The sequence below is a fragment of the Podarcis cretensis genome (assembly GCF_951804945.1).
Source record: "Podarcis cretensis genome assembly, chromosome: 11".
NCBI classification, from domain to species: domain Eukaryota; kingdom Metazoa; phylum Chordata; class Lepidosauria; order Squamata; family Lacertidae; genus Podarcis; species Podarcis cretensis.
This window is the reverse complement of record NC_137180.1, coordinates 19,281,506-19,306,765: the sequence shown is the minus strand read 5'-3', so window position 1 is coordinate 19,306,765 and position 25,260 is coordinate 19,281,506. Positions and strand designations below refer to the sequence as shown.

Below are 25,260 nucleotides of genomic sequence, written 5' to 3'. Positions count from 1 at the left end.
CAGGCCAAGAGAAAAGCCCTTTTCTATTTCCAACAGGACACACCTGGCAATGGATATGACATTCAGCACTTCCCAGGTTTCTTCCACTTGCAGAAGGCAAAGTGGCAAATGGAAGGAGGCAATCCTCTGGCAGTGGGATGCTATGGAGCAATAATAAGGCAAGTTTGCTTGCTTGAAGGCTGCTGGTATCTGTGATTAGAAGCTGGCGGACGTCTCATGATGGACCTAACAGTAGCTTCTAGCACAATGGGACACTGTGATGGAAACCAGAGCTCACGGAAACACAGTTTCCCTTCCCACTGCAGAGGTATCTATTTATCTACTTGCACTGGCATGCTTTCGAACTGCAAGATTGGCAGGAGCTGGGACAGAGCAACGGGAGCTCACCCCATCGCTGGGATTCAAACCGCCAACCTTCTGACCAGCAAGCCCAAGAGGCTCAGTGGTTTAGACCACAGCACCATCTGCTCCCATTATTTACCTTTTACCTTTATTCTATTGTAAATTGTTCTAGCTCATAAGTGAATAATCATAGAACTATAGAATTATAGAATTGTAGAGTTGGAAGGGGCCATGAGAATCATCTAGTTCAACTCCCTGCCTAACATGGGCCTCAAACCCACAACTCCGAGATTAAAGGTCCTCGTGCTCTACCAGCTGAGCTATCCCATGCTCTGCAGTCATCACAAGCAGCAAGAGAGAGGAAAGAACTGCCACAGGGCAGAGCATTGTGGTAGACATAGCAGAGTGTGATTCTGGTGAAAATCTGCCACATCTGCCTGATGGGGATACCAATGTGAGGGGGTTCGCTGAGTCCAAGCGGAGATAAAGGAGCAAATCCCAGATTTATTTTCAGTCCCCTTCCTAATTATCCCTAGCACCAAATTTGCCATTTTCATAGCTGCTGCACATTGGTTCAATGTTTTCTCTGAGCAATCCGCCACTATCCCAAGGTCTCTTTCCTGCCCAGTTCCAGCCCCATCAGTGCAGATGTAATGTTAAGATGCTCCATGTGTACTATTTTGCATTTACTTACATTGAAACGTAGTTGCTGTTTTAAAGCATCGTCACACCATTTGGAGAGATTCTTTTGGAGCTTCTCAGAATAGCTTTTTCATTTTTATCACCCTGAATATTTGGCTGTCATCACAAACCTGACCACCTCACTGCTCACCCCCAATTGCTACTTAGAGTAGGTGCACTCTATAATCTCACATCCTCATGACTGTAATGAGGAAAACCATATTAATATTAGCTCTGTAATTCACCCTGTCTGAAGTGCAGGTTTCTGAAAGGATTTCTACAGCAGTGAGTTAGATTCCCCCACCCACCCCTTTTCCTTTGCTTATGATACCCTGGGCAATTAGGTAAAGGTAAAGGGACCCCTGACATTTAAGTCCAGTCGCAGACGACTCTGGGGTTGCAGCGCTCTTCTAGCTTTACTGGCCAAGGGAGCCAGTGTTTGTCCACAGACAGCTCTGGTCATGTGGCCAGCATGACTGAGCCGCTTCTGGCAAAACCAGAGCAGTGCATGGAAACACCGTTTACCTTCCCACCGGAGTGATACCTATCTATCTACTTGAACTGAGTGCTTTCTAACTGCTAGGTTGGCAGGAGTTGGGACCAAACAACAGGAGCTCACACTGTCGTGGGGATTCGAACCGCCGACCTTTTGATCGGCAAGCCCAAGTGGCACAGTCCTACACTGTGCAGCTAGTAAACACCAAAGCTAAGATCACATAAAGGAAACATGCTATATTTTGGTTACAAAAAGAATTGCCATTTGGTTTTTTATACAATATTCCTTAACTGTAAGATTGCATGGGGGGGAAAAAAAACAGAGACAATGAGAGCTCTGTAGAATCAACATTTACAACTGCCCTGTAGAATCAACATTTACAGAGTAGTGATAAAAATAATAATAAAGGAGATGACATTTTCTTCCAGGTTATTTGGTTCAACGTGATGGTGCTGTATGCATAGAATACACCCAAAACAATTCCTGCACAAGCCCCATTAATCTAAATATCAATGGAAAGGTATCTCTGAGCTTGCACAGGAGATGCTCATGGCAGATTGAGTTGCACATCATCAAACAACTTCTACTTCAGCTCATTATCTGCTGGATATGTGTTGCTTGTGTTTGTTTTATGAACTCCTCTCCATCCAGCAGGGTATGCAGAGAATAAGCTGGTGAGCCACAGAGAAACAGTGTCATAAAATGTCTTGTCGTCTTTTGAGTGTGTGTGTCTTACTGAAAATTCTACCCAACTCCCAGATCCTGAATGCTGCACAATACATTCCTTTTACAGTGTTCAAATGCAATTCTGGCTATATTTCTATTTAGAGCAATATTATGGAATTTCCATTTAAATGTTAATTTTTACATTATTTTCCACTTTCTATAAATGCCTTGGTGACTTGGGGCAGTGCTTGGAAGGTTTATTTTTAAAACAGAACTTATTCAGGTTCATCTCATACCAAAAGGAACTAGTTCCAATTAAATTTTGTACTTTTGCTAAATGAACTAGTTCAGCCCAAGTTCATCCAAAGGAACTTTTTTCATTCATAAAATTCATCATGTTACAAACTGCTGTGCTGAAGTAAATCAGCGGTCTCACACACAAGTAATAAGATGTCTAAAAGACAGGATGTCATCAAGTGAAGCGTTCCCCATAATTGCATTTTTATTAGAAATGGCTTGCCCTGTTTATTTTCTGCCTGCCACATAGCTCTTAAAGGCACAAGGTGTCATTGACTTTAGTCCTGTCCCTCTGGATCTCTCTGAAAACTGTTCCGATGGAAGAAAGCAAATCTCTTCAGCAGGGAAGATGCAGGGAATGTCTCATTCTATCCCTCTGATAGCTTAGCAACAGTGATTAAGGGGCTAAGCATCCTTAGTAAAAGCAGCACCTCTGCAGCTGAACAATGAGCCGTAGATTGTTGTCTCTGTGTTTCGTTTTCAAACTTTATAGATGCCTGATTGACTTACATTTGAACTTAATTCACCTTTAGTTCACCCAATGATTATTGGAACTACATCCATACCTACTAGCGAACTAGTTCAGTGAAGTTCATTTAGCTAAATTAGTTCATTCCAAGCATTGGCTTAGGGTAAACTTAGAGGGCTGGTCCCCATTTGAACTCTGTCATCCAGCTGGGTCCTATTTATTCCAGATCAGTCAAAGGGGAGGGATCACAGCTCAGTGGCAGAATAGGCATTTTGTGTGCAGTAAGGCCCAGGTTTTTTCTGTGCCATCTCCAGTTAAAACGATTAGGGGTTGTATCAGGGGATCAACAGAAGTAGAGTTTCCAGATCAAGGGAAGTAATAGTACCATTTTATTCTGCCTTGTTCTGACCACACCTGGAACACAATGTCCAATTCTGGCCACCAGAATTTAGGAAGGAGGGCAACAAAAATGATCAAGGGTCTAAAAGTTGAATGAGCTGGGTATTTTTAGCCTGGATAAGAGGAGACTGAGGGGAGATATGATAGCCATGTTCAAATATCTCAAAAGCTATCACATGGAAGATGGAGCAAGCTTGTTTTCTCCTGCTCTGGATGGTAGGACTCAAACCAATGGCTTCAAATTACAAGACAGGAGATTCCAACTAAATGTATGAGAAAACATTCTGACAATAAAAACTGTTAGACAGTGGAACAGTCTCCCCCAGGAGGTTATGGACTCTCCTTCCGTGGAGGTTTTTCAGCAGATGTTGGATGGCCATCTGTCATGGATGCTTTAGCTGAGATTCCTGCATTGCAGGGGTTGGGCTAGATGATTCTTGGGTCCCTTCCAACTCTACAATTCTATGGTTCTATGATGGGAAAGATCTTTGCCAATGATCCTGGAGAGCTGCAACCTATCAGTGCAGATGATTCAAGGCCAGATGAACAAATAGTGTGACCTGGTAAAAGCCAACTTTCTATTGTCCCATGACAATACAACCACCCAAGCCCTTAGTTTCCATTTTCAATGTTCCTGACTGTGGCGTTCATACGGAGCCCCCGGTCATCTCACGGACTATTGACCCGTACACCACTAATCCGCTGCCGCCAACCAGGTCCTCCCCAGTAAATCACTTAGTCTCAGTCAGTTTCTTAAGTTAACAAAGAAGAGTGTAGTTTATTGCAAACATAAATAAACTTGAATTGCATTCAAAACTTTGATAATCTTATTTTATTCTTAATCATATTTTAATTGTTTTAAGATTAAATCTTAATCTTAATCTTCTTAATCTTATTTTATTCTGTCCCTAACTCTTCTACCTCCCCTCACACAAGAACCAACTGCACTAACTGTCTCTCTAATTCCAACTGTCTGCCAACTGCTTTCCCAACTGCCTTTTCCCAACCAACCAACCAACGAACTACCAACCCAAACCTTGGGCTAAGCCCTTTTATAAACAGGTAGGCTCCGCCTCTGGCTTTTCTATTGGTCTACCTATTAACTCTTTCTCTCCCCCTGTACAGACATTTTAAAAAGAATGGGCAAATGCCACACTGACCTCCCCCCTTGTACACTTACATCAATTCAGGTCTTCCCTGAGAAGGTATAATCCATAACTCTAATTGACCATCAGTTGGAGTTGCTGTGGCTTATCACACTGCTACTGTCCTCACCTGGGAAGGGGCATCTGTTTCCAACCCTGTGTCCAACCTTGATGTCCCCAGTCCTACTCAAAGCCAGCATTTGGTGCCAATTGAATTCTGAGAGCCCTTGATAAGTAATATGAAATCGAAATATGGAATAGATGGGAGGTTGGGTCTTTAGTGTTAAGACCAATATATGTTTTATTGTTTGTTAAGAAAATTATGTGTCTATGGTTATTCCTGTGTGTAATTTGGTATTTGTGTTTTTTTTTCTTTTTTCTTGCTATATCAATAAAAAAATTTAAAAAATTAAAATTTAAAAAAACACAACAGAATTCTGAGTGCCCCTGGCTCTTCTATCAGAACTGTTTTGCACATACCTGTAGCAACTGTACTGGCCGTAGGAAGGGACACAAACCTCAGAAAGTGGTGTCAGTCATCAGTTTCTGAAACTTTAGCAATATGTCATTAAAACAGCATGCTCTTTTATAAAGTAAGAACTGAAACATCGAAATGAGGTTGATAAAACTCAGAAGCATTCTACCTAATCCCGAAGGCCTGTTTATGACTGAAATGAAATGTGTTACAGATTCCCCTCTCCTCTCTCCATGGGAAAAACACATTCAAGTATGTTTTCTAAAAGTCTACCCATTTTGGGGAGACACAGCCCTCACTTTTGGAAGGCGAAAACTGCTTTGGAGAAAAGAAAGGAGGTGGGGAGCTTCCATTTTCTTCTAATCTCTATGAAGTGAAAATCTGTTACTTATTTGATTAGCTCCTGTTCAATGAACTGAACCCAGTGTTCAAAGAAATACATTTCTGAAAATGGCAGAGCAACTACATTCGGTTATAAAATATGCACAGGCTACAGAAACATTGGAATGATTGCACACTTCAATTCATTAGAATGGCTGCAACTTCTCAGCTTTGCCCCATCGACTCACTGAGGTGAACGGTAACATTACAGGATCCCATTTTGAAACCAGACGTGTGGAAACCCGCAAGAAGTGTGTTTTCAAGGTTAGGGAAGAGAAAGTTATATGCATTTTTCTCCAGTTTTGACTGTGTGTCACAGTGTTCCAGTAAATCATCTTTGCTGCTGCATTACACAAAACTAGCTTTTTTTCTGCAACTGCTAGTATAAATTCAAAGACTTTACAGCTCTGTGTTTGTGATTACTGAGGATACAAATGAATAGAGAGGGATGGTGATCTCAGGCACGGATCTGAGTTCTTGACCCATACACATTCACATTCCCATTTGCACTGAGGTATACACATGAATGTTTATAGCACTCCCTATCTGTAATTTAAATGGGACGCGGGTGGTGCTGTGGGTTAAACCACAGAGCCTAGGGCTTGCCGATCAGAAGGTCGGTGGTGAGGAGCAATTATTTTGCATCTACTGACAATTCCTGCCCCCCCAATTAGTAGTCCAAAAACTGAGCCCCACATGCCATCCATAAGCCCAAACTCTACCAACGCTGGGTGAATTAAAGACAATCCTTTTATAAAAATGGAAAGCTATGAGCAATACTGAACACATTACTAGGCTTTTCTGCTAGATTCCCAGAATTCAAATTACCATATAATTCTGGTGCGACCTCTTTGGTTGCATACCTGTTTTGTGGGAGCATCAATAAAGGTTTTACCACTTCATATTTCCTGTGTGTGATGCAGGTTTTAATATCTTCCACTGAAGAATTACAGTTACATATAAACTGTTGATTCTTTAGGGGGTATAAAAAGCCCCCAATTGTTCATCCTCAGGGCTGCATATATGCTCCAGACAAATTAACTCATTTCCTGGAGTATTTTAACATTCCCTTCATGAGTTTTTAATTTTCTCACTAAAGTATGGAGAAAAATGCAATTGGCTGCAACATAGAGAAGGGGAAGATGGTATTCAGTTTCCTTCTCTACACAAAGGGAGGGGGAATACACCTATGTAATTGATCTTAATAAAAACAATGATAATCTAGTAGCTCTGGGTTACTTTAACATTTAAGTAATATGAGATATCAAGGTATGATTCCATGTCTTGTTTGTTTTAAAGTGACTCATAGTCATTGATAATCTTATTCTTCATGAATTTGCCCAATCCTCTTCACAGGACTGACCCACTCATGAGGCGGACTGAAGCAGCCACATCAGGCAGCAGAATTCCATGGGGCAGCACCACCACATTTGCCCCATCCCTGCCACTGGGGTTGCACCATGGCAGCGGCTTTCAGCAAAATCTTGCAAGATCTCATTGGAAGCCACTACAGCCTCTTGACCCTAGTGAGTGAGGCTTCAGTGGGGGTGGGGTGGGAGGGAGGCAGCAACACCTTCCTGTTTCACCTCTTGGCAGTGCTGGATTTATGTATAGGCTAAGTAGGCTGAAGCTAATGTCTCTAAATCTAGGGGGCCTCACCAGCCTGCCCGCTCCCCAGCAGGCAACCTCCCCTCTCCCAAAATTGCAAACCCAAGACTTCATGAGACTCAGGGCTAGCCAGTGGGGCCCAATATGAAGCAGTGGGGCACAACTTGATTTTTTTTTTTTTTTTGGCAAGGCCCCAGTTCACAGCCAAAGTCTGCAAAATCTTATAAATAAAATGCATCTAGATTGCCCTGGTGCGGGGGGCCCCTTAGGAACAGCACACGGGGCCTAATTTGGCCAAATTGCTCCAATTGCCTTGTCAGCCTTGATGAGACTGTGCAGGGGTTGGACTGACAAACCCTGCACCTTCTATGGTTTCACTATTCAGAGTACAGACTCAAGGACTTGTTATGGAAATAAAGAGGGGGGCACTTATTGGAAATCATTTTTGTCACCTCCCCCCGCAAATGGCCTGAGACGATGAACCCAGCCTCCTTTTATTCACAGTCACATAAGCACTACACTACAGCATGGCCATAAACCTATACGCTCAACCACTGAAATATATACCCAACATGTAGCAATGGAGATTTATGTTACTGCTTTATGAATGAACGTTGTGTTTTATGACTAGACTCTGTATTTTGTGAATTACCTAAGAGCCACCAATAGGGAGCTCTAGAATCTGACAGCTAACCAATTGGGTACTACCAAACAGCGACCCCTAAAGCTGAAAGCAAGTAACCAGCAGGAAACGCTTCAGCTCAGCCTTTGCACTGTTGACTGAACACCCCCTGCTGTGCAGATAATGGAGAAAACTCATAAACTGTATCCCTTCTGGCATCCTGGCCAACTCTATTACACTGGTGTAAACCCTGGTGCACCAGAAGCCCAGAACAGCAGCAAATAAAATCTGCTCATACATCAGAGACTGATAAGACTTGTCAACCAGTTCTTCCAAAGTCTCCCTAAATTATAAAGCTCCAAAATACAGGCCAAAAGAGAGCAGGTTTGGAAAGAGTGAGGCATACAATGGCCACCACCAGTGAAAATGCCCTCCTCCATGTAGCTCCTGCCTTGTCATTTGATAGGCTGCCCACTTGCCCTCCTTCTTGACATCGAATGCTCTATATTGGAGTCTCCAGGTTCAGTACAAAGACCATAAGAAGGGAGAACTAATCAGAGGCAGGTACAGTTGCAAATGGCAACAAAATATCTGTGAAAAGAAGAGGAGCAGGTTTGCTCAAGTGTGTTGCAGGTAGAAATCCTGTTTGTAATGAAGTGAGAGCAGTAGTTTACTTGCTCGAATTAATAAATAAGAAAGTTTTGAGAATTTAAATTCTAGATTAAAATTGGTTACTTAATTGAGAAGAGGATTGTAAGAAAAACACTGGGGCCTAATTTGAATAGTAGAGTGCCTGGTATCTGGTGAGCAATCTCAGCCTTTATTTCCACACTGTGGCTGCAGACCAAATCACCAGTCAGGAGAGTTATGAGATTCAGGTGAGGGTCAGATGCCTTGTCAATCCCAGCAGGTATATAAGAGGGAAACCACCCTGGATACCTCTTGGACAAATCCTTTTGCATATACCCTCTCATTTTGTTAAAAATGATCTTATTCCATCCCATTGATGATTATGCTGGACTTATCTCTGGCATGTACATATCAGGACTGGGTTCACCCTGAGGCATAATTAAAATATATCTGTTTTGAGTTTGGTTGTCTGGCCCAGAGTTGTTCAGTCTCTCCTGGGTTGTTCTTTCATACTCCCCATCAGTTGCCACCAGAGTTTTTTTCAGCCAGAGCTCACTGGAGCTCAGTTCTGGCACCTCTCAGTGCCACTGCCATTCTAAGAGAGAAAGTGTAAGCTCCATAACTTTTTCTAGAAAAATAGCACTGGCTGCCACTATATAATGGCTGGAGTTCGTGCGAGTGGTGGGCAGTTGTGTGGCCTGTGATGGCTGCTTGATGCTGGTTTCCCAGTTTGCTGTGTGTTAGTGCCAGTCATGTCTAGGAAAACAAATCATATATTACTCCTAGTGTGGCTGGGGTGCAGTGGGGGGTGGGAAGCAGCTCATTGTAAGAATTCTGTTCATGGAATATGCAAGACATATAATAGGATTTATCATTGCTATTTTAATAATATCGGGAAGAGTATTCTGAGTCCCACCACCTTCTGAGGTAAGGTGGGTTGTGACTGAAGACAGACCATTTTAGTTTTGGAAAGTTCTGGAATTTGTTCCTCAAGGAAGTTGCCATCCCTGTTTTCTTAATTTGCCCATGCTTTGGAGTATTTTAAAACCCATTTATACTGACATTTTATACTATTGTGGTCTGATTTGCAGCAGGTGGGTTGTTTCTTTAAAAGTATGTTATTCTATTTCAATTTTCTGAAAACACTTGGGCTATGCACACACCATTTAAAGCACATTAAAAGCACACTCATCACATAGTAGTTCACCATCACATAGTACCCCTTAACAAACTACCGTTCCCGTGATTCTTTTAAAATTTAAATTAACAGGCTTTGTCACATACAAAAAGCCAGCACATTGTAATGAAGAATTCTCAGTACTTCAGTGCTATCATGGTAAACAAGTCCTTTACACCATGTTCTTGAAACAGTTGTGCCTGAAGATCAGCCTGCAATGCTGTCAGACACAGTGCAATACTAATGTAATGTCCTGTTCAGAGATGTTGTGCTGCCGTTGAACTGCTCCATTCTAAGCACATATTTGCTGGTGCAGCAAATCTTGGGAGACTAATGCACTCAGTAAATTCTGCATACAAAGGAAACCTTGTCCTTGATAGCATTGCATTGTAGCTGTACTACCAATTTGAAAGGAGCAAGGCCCTGCCACAAAATAAATGGCCTAGGGCAGGAAAAAAAACCCCATGTATTTCATAATTGTTGTTTTATGGATGTGAGGAGATATCAAAAACCTGGAGAGACAGGGAATGGAATGAAAGTGGCTGGAACCCTATTCAATGTGTCAATATGAATGAAAGTTGTTAAAATTGCAGCTGCGATATAAGGGACTGTGGGTTAAACCACAGAGCCTAGGATCAGAAGGTCGGCGGTTCAAATCCCCATGACGGGTGAGCTCCCATTGCTCTGCCCCCGCTCCTGCCAACCTAGCAGTTCGAAAGCACGTCAAAGTGCAAGTTGATAAATAGTACCGCTCTGGCGGGAAGGTAAACGGCGTTTCCATGTGCTGCTCTGGTTCGCCAGAAGCGGCTTAGTCATGCTGGCCACATGACCCAGAAGCTGTATGCCGGCTCCCTCGGCCAATAAAGCGAGATGAGCACCGCAACCCCAGAGTCGGTCACGACTGGACCTAATGGTCAGGGGTCCCTTTACCTTTACCTAGACTGGAGCATTATTGGAATTTATAAGACTTTGGAATGCCGGAACAAAGGAAAGCATCAAACCATTCATTCTAGCACATGGGGGACACCTAAATTGTATAATTTGACATTTCAGTGATCGGTATTATTAATTGTATGATAATTTGGCATTGTTATAATGAGACTGTTATTGGATTGGATTGTTGTAATTGAAAACTAATAAAAATTATTATCAAAGAATGTGGCTGGAACCCTTAAAGGGAGCTTTTCACAATGCAACACTTTGTTGTAGGCCCTACCTGTTTCTCCTTATTATTAAGAAATCAGAAACTCACAGTAGTTGAAAGAGTAACTCTTAATCCTCACCATTCCTCTTTTTCTCCTTCTCTTCCTTCCTGTAATATATTCACCTGCATGTACACATTTACAGACACATACACCTGATAAGATCGTTATTCTTCCGCTTTTCCTTCTAGTCTAATCAGATGCAAAAAGGCAAATAGAATGCAAATAATGGAATTAAGCTGACTGCCCTCCTTGAAACGACATTCTGTCACACAAAATGTATACCACTATTGAACAACTCAATGCAGTGCAGAAACCAAGAAAACTCTAATAATTGCATGCAGGTAGAAACAAAATGGGCAGTTTGAACAATCGGAGCTCACCAGAGCATTTACTTGCGAAAAGAAGGGGCATGGTTGAATCGCCAGCTTCAGTTATGTCTTGCAATTTGCAATCTGAAGAATGCATTTTTGAAAAAAGTTGTACTTTAATTGTATATCAGGGGAATGACTGTGGCTCAGAGCATCTGCTTTGCATGAAGAAGATGCCTGCTTCAGCTGTAGGACTGTAGGAGAGTAGGATTGAGAGACACCACAGTCTAAAATGCCAATGATGAAATGCTTGGGAGAAATTCAATTCAGTCCACATTTAAAGGCATATCTACCTACCTGTATTTTTCGTTCTATAAGACGCACCAGACCACAAGACGCACCTAGTTTTTGGAGGAGGAAAACAAGAAAAAAAAAATATTCTGAATCTCAGAAGCCAGAACAACAAGAGGGATCGCTGGGCAGTGAAAGCAACAATCCCTCTTGCTGTTCTGTCTTCTGGGATAGCTGTGCAGCCTGCATTCGCTCCATAACACACACACACATTCCCCCTCACTTTTTAAGAGGGAAAAAGTGAGTCTTATAGAGCAAAAAATACAGTAATTCACACTTTCCAAAACAATATGTCAACTAAAACACAGATAACCCTCAAAATTTGCACTTCTCTGAATTTTGCAATGATGATTTCCATTCAAGTAATGTGTTCCAGAGTGCATATAATAGAGCATGTGTAGAAATGCATATAGGGATGAAATACCATACAATGATATGTATTAGAATAAAATGTTTTGCAAAATGCATCCATTAGAGAAAATTGCATACAAAGTCATGAATATTCATTAAATAAAACAACACAGACATATTCATTCTGTTAGAGAAAATTGCTTGTGAAAATATGAACATTAGATTAGTCACAACTGCATATAAAGTGAAAAACTGCATATATTTGCCCTACAAAACTGATGAATTTTCATAAAGAAATTTCTGTGGAAGTAGGGATAATTTAAGATTGGGAAAATTAAGACACTGAGAGAACCAAAACTGACAAATAAGTCCGTTTAATGGTGTCCATTTGTCAGGAGGCTGGGAGACCTTCTGGGGGAGAATTTTTGTGGGTGGAGGTGGGGATCTTCAGGGCAGAGGAGAAGAAACAAAGTCCCATTGCCTGTGGAGAAGTTTGTCTGTGTGGCATTGGATATCACCCAAAGTTTAGGAAAAAATGTTAAACCAAGCTGGGAAAAGCGGCATGAAGAAGCTTATTTATATGTCAGGCTTTGGGGAATCAGCTTCCTTCCCCGTGGCTGTAAATAAGATCAAATGAAAGGAAGTCTTACCAGTTAGAGTCTTTAATAATCACAGTGAGAGACAAAAGACCATGTCTCCCTAGAAATGGCGGTGCTCCCAATTAAGGCTTACTCCCCCCTCCATCCCTATTAATCTATGTCACTCCTACGTCTTGTAAACTGAGCTTGTACCCTCTGCGCTTTTTTCCCTGAGACTTTCTGAGCTCTTCTCAACCTTGGAGAGGGCGGTGGAGGAATGCTGTCCAACGACTGTGAATCTGTTAACCCTCCCTCTCCCAGTGTTTCTTCCTCTTCTAGCTGTTCCCCATCCAGTATTTCCCAGCTTCTGCCTTCTGAAGTATGCCCCTCTGCAAACCACTGTTCCAAATCTACACTATCCTCCTGCTCCTCCTGGAAAGATCCAGGATCCGGGGGGAGGGGGGCTCCAACCCTTCTTCTTCAGTGCAGCCTCCTCAGCACAGTCCCTGACAATATATGAAAGACACTGTAATTAGTACAGGGATAATGGGAGACAAATGTGAGATCAATATCACAGTCCTAAGCACTTTTACTTGCATTCCTTGGGACTTACTCACTGGGGTATGTGCGTGGGATTGTTGCCTGGATGAATGTGTCAAGGCTGCTGATCTGAATGCACTTGTTTTCAATCCAGAAAGAAGCACAGCCTACACAGATATATGATTATTTGAACTGGAAACTCTCAATTGCCCCATAAAAAAGGTAAAGGTAAAGGTACCCCTGCCCGTACGGGCCAGTCTTGACAGACTCTGGGGTTGTGCGCCCATCTCACTTAAGAGGCCAGGGGCCAGCGCTGTCCGGAGACACTTCCGGGTCACGTGGCCAGTGTGACAATGCTGCTCTGGCCAGAGCCAGAGCCGCACACGGTAACGCCGTTTACCTTCCCGCTGGTAAGCGGTCCCTATTTATCTACTTGCACCCGGAGGTGCTTTCGAACTGCTAGGTTGGCAGGCGCTGGGACCGAGCAGCGGGAGCACACCCCGCCGCAGGGATTCGAACCGCCGACCTTTCGATCGGCAAGCCCTAGGCGCTGAGGCTTTAACCCACAGCGCCACCTGCGTCCCTCAATTGCCCCATAGACATCTGTAAATTGGTTTGTAGCCCAGTCTTTCTTACTATTGGAATATTTTACTGTTTTTAAAGAAATTAAACTGAAGCATGCTAATCCCCCCAAGACCCTTTATAAATGCACCATGGGAAAATGTTCATTTCCATTATATTTCTGCAAGGGTAAAAAGTTAAGAATATCCATTTACTCATAATTGGGAATATTAGCTTGCATACTGATTTTCTCTGTGGACTCTAAATCCTTAGGGAACAATATATTCTGGAAAAAATAATTGCTTTGAGTTGCCACCACAAATTAATTTGATCCCATTCAGCGTAAAATATTGTAACGAGCTGCACAAGTTGCAGCCAAGTTTTCAGATTTATATACCTTGAAAGGTGGGGTAATGGATTGAGCGCAATAAGTCTGATATAGTTACCTCAGAGAGAAAAAGAAGTAGAGCATAAACAATTACCTTGTGTTCAGCTTTAAACATCCTGACACTACATATAATTCAAAGAGCAATGGACACCAGCAGGCTGAAGAAAAGGAGAGGGCAAGCTTATCTCATCTTTGGTAAAAGGGGCTTAAGATGTATACAAGTATTTAGAATAGGTTAGTTTCCGGCAGACTTAAGTAAAGGTAAAGGGACCCCTGACCGTTAGGTCCAGTCGCAGACGACTCTGGGGTTGTATGCTCATCTAGCTCTATAGGCTGAGGGAGCCGGCGTTTGTCCACAGACAGTTTCCGGGTCATGTGGCCAGCATGACTAAGCCACTTCTGGTGAACCAGAACCGTTTACCTTTCTGCCGGAGCAGTACCTATTTTTCTACTTGCACTTGACATGTTTTTGAACTGCTAGGTGGGCAGAAGCTGGGACAGAGCAAGGGGCTCTCACCCCATCGCTGGGATTCAAACCTCCAACCTTCCGATTGGCAAGCCCAAGAGGCTCAGTGGTTTAGACCACAGTGCTACCCGTATTCCTTATCTCCTACAATACTGTCTTAAATATTTTATAGTACATTACATTGATTATTGCTTTCATTTTGTGGATCAATGGTCTCATTAGATAGGAAAATTCGTGTTAAATTACTGCTTTAGGGGTTGTTTTAAAAGTCTGGAACAGATTAATCTGTTTTGCATCACTTTCTATGGGAAAGCGCACCTTTGTTTTGGAACACTTTGCTTTTGGAATGGACTTCCGGAACAGATTAAGTTTGAGAACCAAGGTACCACTGTATCTGAATCCCTTGTCTTCTGCCATTACTCTGGCTCTGGCTCATGTGACTTCACATTCCACCACCTCCAGGGTGAATTGTGAACCTCATAAATTTCCACCAAGGTGGATTCTCGATCTAATTCTTCTTCTCCTTTGTTTCCACATAAATTCTACCCCATAAATTAGATCTTGACTCATTTCACAGAAAGCAAACTATGAAAGCTTCTTGCGTTTAACCTCCGGGGGCTGGCTTATGAGCAAGCATGTTAACAGGCTCTTCAACAGCAAAATGGAGGTCCTCAGGCAAGGCAAGAATTTTGAGATAAATTTAAGTGGCTTCTTCTTGTCAGAGCATTACATGATGCTTACAGTTCTAAGGTTGTTTATTTGTTATTGTTGATTTAAACCACTGGATCTCATCTGAGGATTTTCTTCCCCCCTAACTGTTTCAGTGCTGTCCAGTGTGAAAGAAAAATGATTTCTGCAAGACCAATCCAAGTACAGAGTGAGCTTGTGATAATGTTCGATGTTTCCATTTAAATCAGAAGTGGGAAATCCATTGTCACAGTTCAAGGACACATTGCATAGAATCATAGAATCATAGAATCATAGAGTTGGAAGAGACCACAAGGGCCATCGAGGCCAACTCCCTGCCAAGCAGGAAACACCATCAGAGCACTCCTGACATATGGTTGTCAAGCCTCTGCTTAAAGACCTCCAAAGAAGGAGACTCCACCACACTCCTTGGCAGCAAATTCCACTGTCGAACAGCTCTTACTGTCAGGAAGTTCTTCCTAATGTTTAGGTGGAATCTTCTTTCTTGTAGTTTGGATCCATTGCTCCGTGTCCGCTTCTCTGGAGCAGCAGAAAACAACCTTTCTCCCTCCTCTATGTGACATCCTTTTATATATTTGAACATGGCTATCATATCACCCCTTAACCTCCTCTTCTCCAGGCTAAACATGCCCAGCTCCCTTAGCCCTTCCTCATAAGGCATCGTTTCCAGGCCTTTGACCATTTTGGTTGCCCTCCTCTGGACACGTTCCAGTTTGTCAGTGTCCTTCTTGAACTGTGGTGCCCAGAACTGGACACAGTACTCCAGGTGAGGTCTGACCAGAGCAGAATACAGTGGCACTATTACTTCCCTTGATCTAGATGCTATACTCCTATTGATGCAGCCCAGAATTGCATTGGCTTTTTTAGCTGCCGCGTCACACTGTTGGCTCATGTCAAGTTTGTGGTCAACCAAGACTCCTAGATCCTTTTCACATGTACTGCTCTCAAGCCAGGTGTCACCCATCTTGTATTTGTGCCTCTCTCTCTTTTTTGCCCAAGTGCAATACTTTACATTTCTCCCTGTTAAAATTCATCTTGTTTGTTTTTGCCCAGTTCTCTAATCTGTCAAGGTCGTTTTGAAGTGTGATCCTGTCCTCTGGGGTGTTAGCCACCCCTCCCAGTTTGGTGTCATCTGCAAATTTGATCAAGATGCCCTTGAGTCCATCATCCAAGTCGTTGATAAAGATGTTGAATAAGACCGGGCCCAAGACAGAACCCTGTGGCACCCCACTAGTCACTCTTCTCCAGGATGAAGAGGAACCATTGATGAGCACCCTTTGGGTTCGGTCAGTCAGCCAGTTACAAATCCACTGAGTGGTAGCATAGTCAAGTCCACATTTTACCAGCTTCTTTACAAGAATATCATGGGGCACCTTGTCAAATGCCTTGCTGAAATCAAGGTAGGCTACATCCACTGCATTCCCTTCATCTACCAGGCTTGTAATTCTGTCAAAAAATGAGATCAGGTTAGTCTGACATGACTTATTTTTCAGAAATCCATGCTGACTATTGGTGATCACAGCATTCCTTTCTAGGTGCTCACAGACTGTTTGCTTAATGATCTGCTCCAGAATCTTCCCTGGTATTGATGTCAGACTGACTGGGCGGTAATTATTTGGGTCCTCTCTTTTCTCCATTTTGAAAATAGGGACAACATTTGCCCTCCTCCAGTCTGCCGGGACTTCGCCTGTTCTCCAGGAATTCTCAAAGATGACTGCCAGCGGTTCTGAGATCACATCTGCCAGTTCTTTTAATACTCTTGGATGCAGTTCATCTGGCCCTGGAGACTTGAATACATCTAAACTAGCCAAGTATTCTTGTACTATCTCCTTAGTTATTCTGGGCTGGGTTTCCTCTGCTGAATCATTTGCTCCAAATTCTTCAGGTCGGGCATTGTTTTCTTTATCGGAGAAGACTGAGGCAAAGAAGGCATTGAGGAGTTCAGCCCTTTCTGTGTCCCCTGTTTGCATTTCACCATCTTCTCCTCTGAGTGACCCCACTGTTTCTTTGTTCTTCCTTTTGCTATGAACATACCCATAAAAGCCTTTTTTGTTGCTTTTAACCTCTCTAGCAAGCCTGAGTTCATTCTGTGCTTTAGCTTTTCTGACTTTGTGTCTACACGTGCTGGCTATTTGTTTTAATTCCTCTTTGGTGGTTTCCCCCCTTTTCCATTTTTTGTACACATCCTTTTTAAATCTTAACTCAGTTAAAAGTTCTTTAGATAGCCACCCTGGCTTCTTTAGGCACCTTCCATGTTTCCGTCTCGTTGGTATTGGCAGAAGTTGTGCTTTTACTATCTCCCTCTTAACAAACTCCCAGCCATCATGAACTCCCTTTCCTTTTAGTATTACTTTCCATGGGATCTCACCCAGCACTTCCCTAAGTTTTATGAAGTCGGCTTTCTTAAAGTCAAGAAATTGAGTCCTAGTATGCTTGGCTGCTCCTTTCCGCTGTATAGTAAACTTCAGAAGAGCATGATCACTCGTGCCTAATGATCCTTCCACTTCTACCCCACTAACCAGGTCATCAACATTGGTTAGGACCAGATCTAAAATGGCTGTTCCTCTTGTTGCTTCTCCCACTTTCTGGACAACGAAGTTGTCTGCAAGGCCAGTGAGGAATCTGTTTGACCTTATGCTCTTGGCTGAGTTTGACATCCAACAAATATCCGGGTAATTGAATTCCCCCATTAATACTATCTCCCTTCCTTTTTTCCTTCCACCACTAGGTCTGCGTGCTGTTTGCTCCATTTGGTCTATGATATTTGGATGATCATCTTCATCAATTGATAGACTCCTACCTTCAGGAGCACGGTCTCCCTCCCCCACATTAGTCAGTTTAAAGCCCTCCTGATGAGGTTTCTGAGATTTTTGGCAAAAACATTCCTCCCAACCGTTGTGAGGTGCAGCCCATCGCTTGCCAGAAGTCCATCTTCAAGAAACTGCAGTCCGTGATCTAAGAATCCAAACCGTTCCTGTTTACACCATTTGCGAAGCCAGCTGTTCACTTCCACTATTTTTCCCTCTCTCCCTGGGCCACGTCGTTCAACTGGGAGGACAGATGAGATGACAATTTGTGCATTTAATTGCTTCAATTTCCTGCCCAGAGCCTCGTAGTCTCTTTTGATCTTCTGGAGGCTATTGCCTGCAGTGTCATTGGTTCCCACATGAACCAAGAGGAAGGGGTATTTGTCAGTGGGTATTATGATTCCTTGCAGTCGTTCAGTTACATCTTGGATCTTAGCCCCGGGGAGACAGCACACTTCCCGAGACATCTTGTCAGGCCCACAGATCACTGCTTCTGGTCCCCTCAGTAGGGAATCCCCTATCACCACTACACACCTCCTCTTAGGTCTGGTTGGGGTTCTTCCGTGAGCTGTCCATTCCAAGGTCGCCTGCACATTCCCTGAGGACTGACTTTGCTGCTCGTCTTCATATACCTGATCGACTGTAATGAGGGAGAGATCCTCAAATGGAGTCTGCTCTTCATCTTCCATGTTAGGGGAGAGGACCTCAAAGCGATTGTGTATTTCTAAACAATCAGAGCGAACCCTGGGCCTCCTACTTCTTTGAGTCACGTTTCTCCATATATCTGGCTCCTGTGTTGGTGAACTAGCCTCCTTCTCAGGGGAGTCCCCTGTCTCCTCCTTGGTGGAGACGGTGTGCTCTGTTGCTTCCAGGAAGAGCTCCAGCTCTCTAATTCTTTGGAGTGTAGCTACACGTTCCTCCAGTTGCTGGACTTTGTCTTCTAAGAGGGCAATCAACATGCAATTGCTGCAGGTAAAGCTGCCTGCAACCTTTGGCAAGATGGCAAACATTGCGCAGGAACCGCAGGCGACTGCAGCTGTTCCCTCACCCTCCATCTTGAGAACGTGTCATTGGGGGTGACTACAGCGGTCCTCTATCATAAAAAGTGTGAAGACAGGACAAATAACCCCCCCCCCAAAAAAGCTAGGTCTCCCCAAACAAACGTTTGAGACTAGCTCCCCTAAATCTAAAAGATGGATCAAACTGCGCGTGTCGCTAGGCGTGTGCCGCTGCCCTGCAACATCTGATAAGCTCCTCCCACAGCTAATCACCTACCTCAACAGAAACCCTGCCCCCTCTGACCTTTGCACAGGGAGAGCAGCAATCAGCCACAAGAAACACACACACAAGAAAACCCTTTTTGCAAAAACGTTTGATGAGGCCATGGAGAAGTCCAATGATGGATGTGAACTTTGAAGGATGCATCTCCTCAGGAGAGTCCTGCAAGTCAAATAGCAGACCTTCCAAGTGTCCCTATTTTCCAGGGACAACCCAGATTTATAGAAGCCGTCCCTGTTTCTGATTTGATCCCAGAATGTCCCACTTTTCCTCAGGACATCCCTATTTTGATTGGAGAAATGTTGGAGGGTATGGTGTTATGTGACACCCCCCCCCAAGCCAAGGAAATAAGTAATGATACAACCTTTTGAAGACATCTGAAGGCAGCCCTGTTTAGGGAAGCTTTTAATGTTTGATGCTTTATCGTGTTTTTAATATTCTGTTGGGAGCCGCCCAGAGTGGCTGGGGCAACCCAGTCAGATGGGCAGGGTATAAAAATAAAATTAAAAAAAACAGTTGTACCTTGGTTCTCAGACGCCTTGGTACTCATATTTTTTGGCTTCCGATTGAGTGCAGGAAGCTCCTGCAGCCAATCGGAAGCCGTGCCTTGGTTTTTGAATGTTTTCGGAAGTTGAACGGATTTCTGGAATGGATTATCTCTGAGAACCAAGGTACGACTGCAATAAATTAAATTAATTAAATTAAAGTATTATCGCTGTTGTTGCTATTATTATTAGTAGTAGTATATAGGGCATCCATATTGTTATCAAAGAATTGTTGGAGGATATGAATCTAGAAGGTCAGATTCAGCCCCTGGGCTTGAGGTAGCCTGTTACTGCTTAAATTCCCCCACACCCCATGATTTGTCCTGTTCCTTTACCTGCCACCAATTATCTTTTGTAGAAACAGACATTTTCACAGACCCTTGGCTACCTTTAAAAATAAATAAATCATCCAGTCAGTGATTAATTCCATTTTTTTTAAAAAAAAAACCTGCTCAAGATTCTGGGGCTTGTGCAACTGGAAGTCCTGATCCATTCTATTAGTTGTGAGCAGGATTGCCCACTATGACAGTTTGTCCTTCAAACTGGGGAGGCTGGCAGGGCTGGTGGCAGGGATGTGATGGGCAGGGAGCTGCTACCTTGCAAGTCCATTTCCTTCCACCTTTATCACACGAGGGGGGAAATGACTAAATAGGGCTAATGACAGAGGGCGATGGATTATTCTGAATGAAATTCTCATTTCATCACTTTCTGCAAGCATTTAGGAATAATGATCTATAACGGAATGTGCTGTGATTAGAATCTTTTTCCTGATGTCTGGTATATGCTGATATAGAAAACCAAGTAAGCAGCACACATTTAAATTTTTATATTTTATTAAGGTGATTTCAGTTAAAAGAAATAAAGCTATACTGGGTGGGGGGAGAAGGAAAAGTGAGAGGGAGGAAAAACAACAACAAAGATATGCATAAAAGCGAAAGTATAAAAAAAAGAGAGTAAATAGCACACATATGCTCTTTGTTAGATATTTGTATTCAGGATGCAAAGAGGTATAAATGAATGGATAATTTTTATTGATAAGCTGCCAGGGCCATTGAAATTTCAACAAACACCATAAAAGAGCAGCTGCGTGTCAGGCAAAGGTTAGATGAGTACACATAGAAATCATTTTTATAAACAAACAAATGCAAGCAATCGTCTTATTTTCACTACTCGCCTTGAGAGGAAAGGCAGCAAATTATATTTCAATACCAGGAAGTGCTATATGAATATTTTCTATTGCTGTTGTTAGTATATCTGTAGTATATATCTATTGCTGTTGTTAGTACAATATACTTGCATATCATTCCTAAATGCTCATCTGGAGAGATCATAGCTGTCAAGCGTCCCTTATTTGGAGGGACAGTCCCTTATTCCAGCGCCATGTCCCGCTGCTGTCCCTTATTGATGGATGTCTCTTAAATGATGTCCCTTAAATTTCAAAGGAAGCAGCTCCTCTCCCTCCCTCCCTGCCGGCCAGGGAGGAGGGAGGCTCCAACTGTGTTGCTTGGCTGTGTTGCTCACCCAATAAGAAGTCTAAGAACGACTGGGGGGTGGAGCTTGCATGCCTTGTGCTGATCAAATCGGCTGCGTTGCCTAGGGACTCGCCTTTGCTCAGCGCTTCCCACGTGGAGAGGTGACGGTGGTTTTCCTTGAGGCTTCATTTGGCTGCTGGCTGGGCTTTCTGCCTTTGGCTCAGAGGGGCTCAGAAGTTGAACATACCTGTGTTGAGTGCTTGGATCGGAATCGGATGGATACGTCATCGACGGCCCACACCCTTGCCAGCGAAAAGGTCTGTCTGGAGCGGGGGCACATGGTGGGGGAAAAGGAAAGGAGATCTCGTGGGGGGGGCTTTTTAATTTGTTTTGGAGGCTCCTTCGATTGACTTATGGGGGAAAAGAAAGGAGCTGGTTGACTAAAATGGTGGGTGACTGGCGATCTCGTGGCGAGGGAGGGAGGCTGTGTGTGTGTGGCTAGTTAATGCAAGCTGAGGGGGGTTTTGAATGCTGGACGCCATTTTGTTGCACGTGCTGCTGCAAACTTTGCAGTGCAAAGCCAGGCCAGGGAGCCATCTTAAGTTGAGGCTGCATAGGCCTTGTGGTGCATGTGATTCAGATTCTATTCAGTTGAACCTCTGGTTACAAAGTTGGTTGGACAGTGTTCTCGAAGCTACCAGCATGAGTTTGACCATGCAAATCGAGCTCAAGGCTAGGAACTGGGGATACTGGAAGCTATTGTGTGTGCCTTTGGAGCTGTGTATTTTCTCTCTGCTTAACTCCTAGACTTCCTTCAGCTTTCCCTATGCTCTATTTACGTCCTTTTCTGATTATCTTCTCCAGAAATGGCCTCCTGTTTCTCTCAAACAGGGGGTGGGGTATTACTTGGCATTTGAAATGGCCTGAGCAGGTTTGTTTTGTATTGTGGATTGAGGTGGAGTTTGGATTTGATATCCCACTTTATCACCACCCTAAGGAGTCTCAAAGCGGCTAACATTCTCCTTTCCCTTCCTCCCCCACAACAAACACTCTGTGAGGTGAGTGGGGCTGAGAGACTTCAAAGAAGTGTGACTGACCCAAGGTCACCCAGCAGCTGCATGTGGAGGAGCGGAGACGCGAACCCGGTTCCCCAGATTAAGAGTCCACTGCTCTTAACCACTACACCACACTGGCTCATCCTGATGAGGAATCCTGATGATATGAACCAGGGCTTTTTTTCAGCCAAAACTCAGTTCTGACACCTCTCAGGTGGGCGCCATTGCCATTCTAAGAGAACAAGGGAGGCATTCGTGGTGAGTTCCTGCACCTCTTTTTCTAGAAAAATAGCATTGCTGTGAACCCTCTACTCTTACTTTCTGAGTCAGAAGTGAAGAAAATGAAAGTGAGGATATTCTCAGGCAACAGCAAGGCTAAGGGAAATCTTCTAAACTCTTCTTTTGCTCAAGCCTAGGTAAACCTAGGTGTCTTAATAGCTGAACATAGCTAGCATCAGGCTCTAAATAACATTAAACACAAGAAAAATCATTTTGATATTTTAAGGAACATACAAACACCCTAGCATGATATAAATCTATACTCCCTAAAGCAGTAAGATGCTACCAAAACATATTGACATTATTCAGTTTGCAGTTTTCAAAGTGAATTACACATGAAACAATAACATACATTTATGTAGATAAATATCAGATCTCATGGGGTTTATCTAGTAATACTCCATAATGTTGCCAGGCATGCCTAAGAGATCTAAGAAAATATATATATGAAGGAAACCCGCAGAGAATATCATACTACTGATAATGCCTAATGATTCTTAGAATTTAACCTGATTTTGTTGTTGTTCAATCTAGTTTCAGAAACACTTGTTGACTATGGAGACTCTGTTGAAGTCATTTTTATGCATATACCGTTGCTAGAGGAGAATGAAGCTGACTTTTTTGTGACTCACATTATACCTAATTTCAAACAGCTGGTAGCAAATGCTTCTGTTTTATTCAACAAATGCCTTAAAAATTACTCATCTCTTACAGCTCCTCCAAGGCCAATCAATACATTGTTCATAAACATCCCAGTCCCCAAAAGGACATACCATCGCTTCCACTGATGCACGCACAGAAGACTTCTTCAAGCAAAATTCAGACCTGTCTGTGTAGCTGACAAAGTCAAATAGTTCCCAGGGGAAGCCTATGCATTGATCCCTTCTAAACCCTTCTAAGTATCATAAAACAGACATTAATCCACATGGCTTCTTTTTGGGATGGCAATTATAATCTTCTGTATATGTATAGATTCAAGTTAGGTAACCTTGCTCTGGAATCCAGGCAACCCAATTGAATACGGTCTAAATGGAGACCAAAGAAAATACAGTCCTGTGAGGGCATTATCCTCTTTCACAATTATTAGCTTTGTACAAGTGGCAGAGGAGAGCTTCCTGGCCCATAGGAGCCACCCCCTAGCGGCTGAGGTCCCTTTGCCCACCTCTCCAAAGCTGATGGGTATTGCCATTTAAAGAGTGTGTGCACTCCTGTGTGCGCGCGTGCTGCATCATGTGATCAGTTCTGCAGGGTGTTGGTTTACCTGCCCCCCAATATTTTATTCAAGTTGACTCCCCTGCCCTGACCCCATAATTGCATCCCACCCATTCACCACCCCAGCAACACCCATGGATTGTGTGAATATGGAAATGTGTTCCACTCTCATGCCTAGCCCTTACCTGGTGCCAGATACTGAGTCCTTGGAGGATGAATGAGACACCCCACAAATCAAGGACTTTGAAGAACAAGTTGGGTACCCTGAATCCAATGCTGAGAGCCCTCTGGGTTGATACCTAATGAAGAACCCCTAGAACCATCTGAGACGGACTGTTTGCTGACATTGTTTCTGGATAATGTTTTGGACCTACTGTAGATTTGCTTTCTGTGCTTGACCTTGACTTCTTGAGACTGTGCTGCACCTTGAATGCTGTTCTCTTGGGCAAGTGTTTTGGGGAAAAGCTTTACTCACCTTGGGCTGAGACCCTACCTCCTGGGGCATTCTTTAGAGAATGATATTTAGATGCATACCCACACACCTCTGCCCAGTGACATTGAACCCTACATGATCAGGATTCTGCATCTTGCTCCAAATGTATGCTTGTGAATAGAAAAGGTTGTCCCCTTCATGTTCCCTTCCCATCACAGCATGGGCAGTTGGGTTGGTTGACTTTTTTTTTAAATAATATTTATTTGATTTTACAAGTATAGAATTATAACAACACAACCATACACATCCATATTTAAAGATTCCGTTGAATCTCTGGACTTCCCACCTTCCCCTTCTTGGGTCCTATTGTCAACCTCTTCAACTGCATATTATTAGTCCATATTTTAAGTCACTCCATTATCTCCATAGTATTTGCTACAAGTGCTATTGCAATTCTGCTAATGTTTTCATCTGCTTACAGTGGTCTCCAAGATAAATTATAATTTCCCCCCACTCTTTGTTAAGATTTTGGTCTTCTTGGTTCCTGAGCTTTCTGGTCAGTTTTGCCATTTTGGCATAGTCCAACAGTTTAATTTGCATTGGTAGGGACTTTGTCTTCTTTCCATCTCTGGGCTAGTAACATCTGTGCGGCTGTCACCGCATACATAAAAAGCCTTTTCTGTTCCTTTGGAATGTCAGCACTTAAAATTCCTAATAGAAAAGCATGGACAGTTGGGTTGGTTTACCCCACTCTCCTCTTCATGCAACTGAAATTGAGTAAGGGGATAATGCCAGGCTGCAACATATGTGTTAGCAAGACTAGTGCTACTATGATCAGATATGCATTCCAATGTCATGAGTCAATGCATCTGATTCATAGTTAATATTTTTATGCATCCACATGCTCAGGACTACTGCACATCACAGAAAATTTTGAAATTTGCATTGTTGTAATTCTGTGACCTAGAAATGTTCCTGGAGGCTTAATATCTAGTGACATCCCCAAGGATAAAAGGAATGTATTCCTTTATGCAACAGCAGCGACCAGAATATTAGTGGCAAAAAAATTGGAAAACAGACAAAATTCCAGAATTATTAGAATGGCAAGCTAAAATTTGTGAATTTGCGGAGATTGCAAAGTTAACAGCATCTAATAAAAAAAATTTATAAAGAGTGGGAATGCATAAAGGATTACATGAAAAGAGTTGGCTTCGGAGCCTAAAATTAATATGCAATAATTTAAAGGGCGCAAGGTTATAGGATGATATTAAAACAGATATGGAACAACAATTGCAAAGAGCTGTTAGCACAAAAAAAAACCAACCCCAAACAGTA

At 43.0% G+C, this 25,260-nt stretch overlaps 2 long non-coding RNA genes across 2 annotated transcripts in view; both read left to right on the top strand.

Annotated features, from left to right (window-relative positions):
• Positions 1–4,320: 4,320 nt before the first annotated feature.
• Positions 4,321–25,260, top strand: part of LOC307226906 — a 60,802-nt gene continuing 39,862 nt past the window's right edge. Inside the window, exon 1 of the long non-coding RNA XR_013843681.1 lies at positions 4,321–4,412. This is a non-coding gene — a long non-coding RNA (uncharacterized lncRNA). The remainder of the gene's footprint in view (positions 4,413–25,260) is intronic.
• On the top strand, positions 22,200–25,198 carry LOC307226950. Its single transcript, XR_013843732.1, has 2 exons — positions 22,200–22,259; positions 22,995–25,198. It is a non-coding gene; the product is annotated as an uncharacterized lncRNA (long non-coding RNA).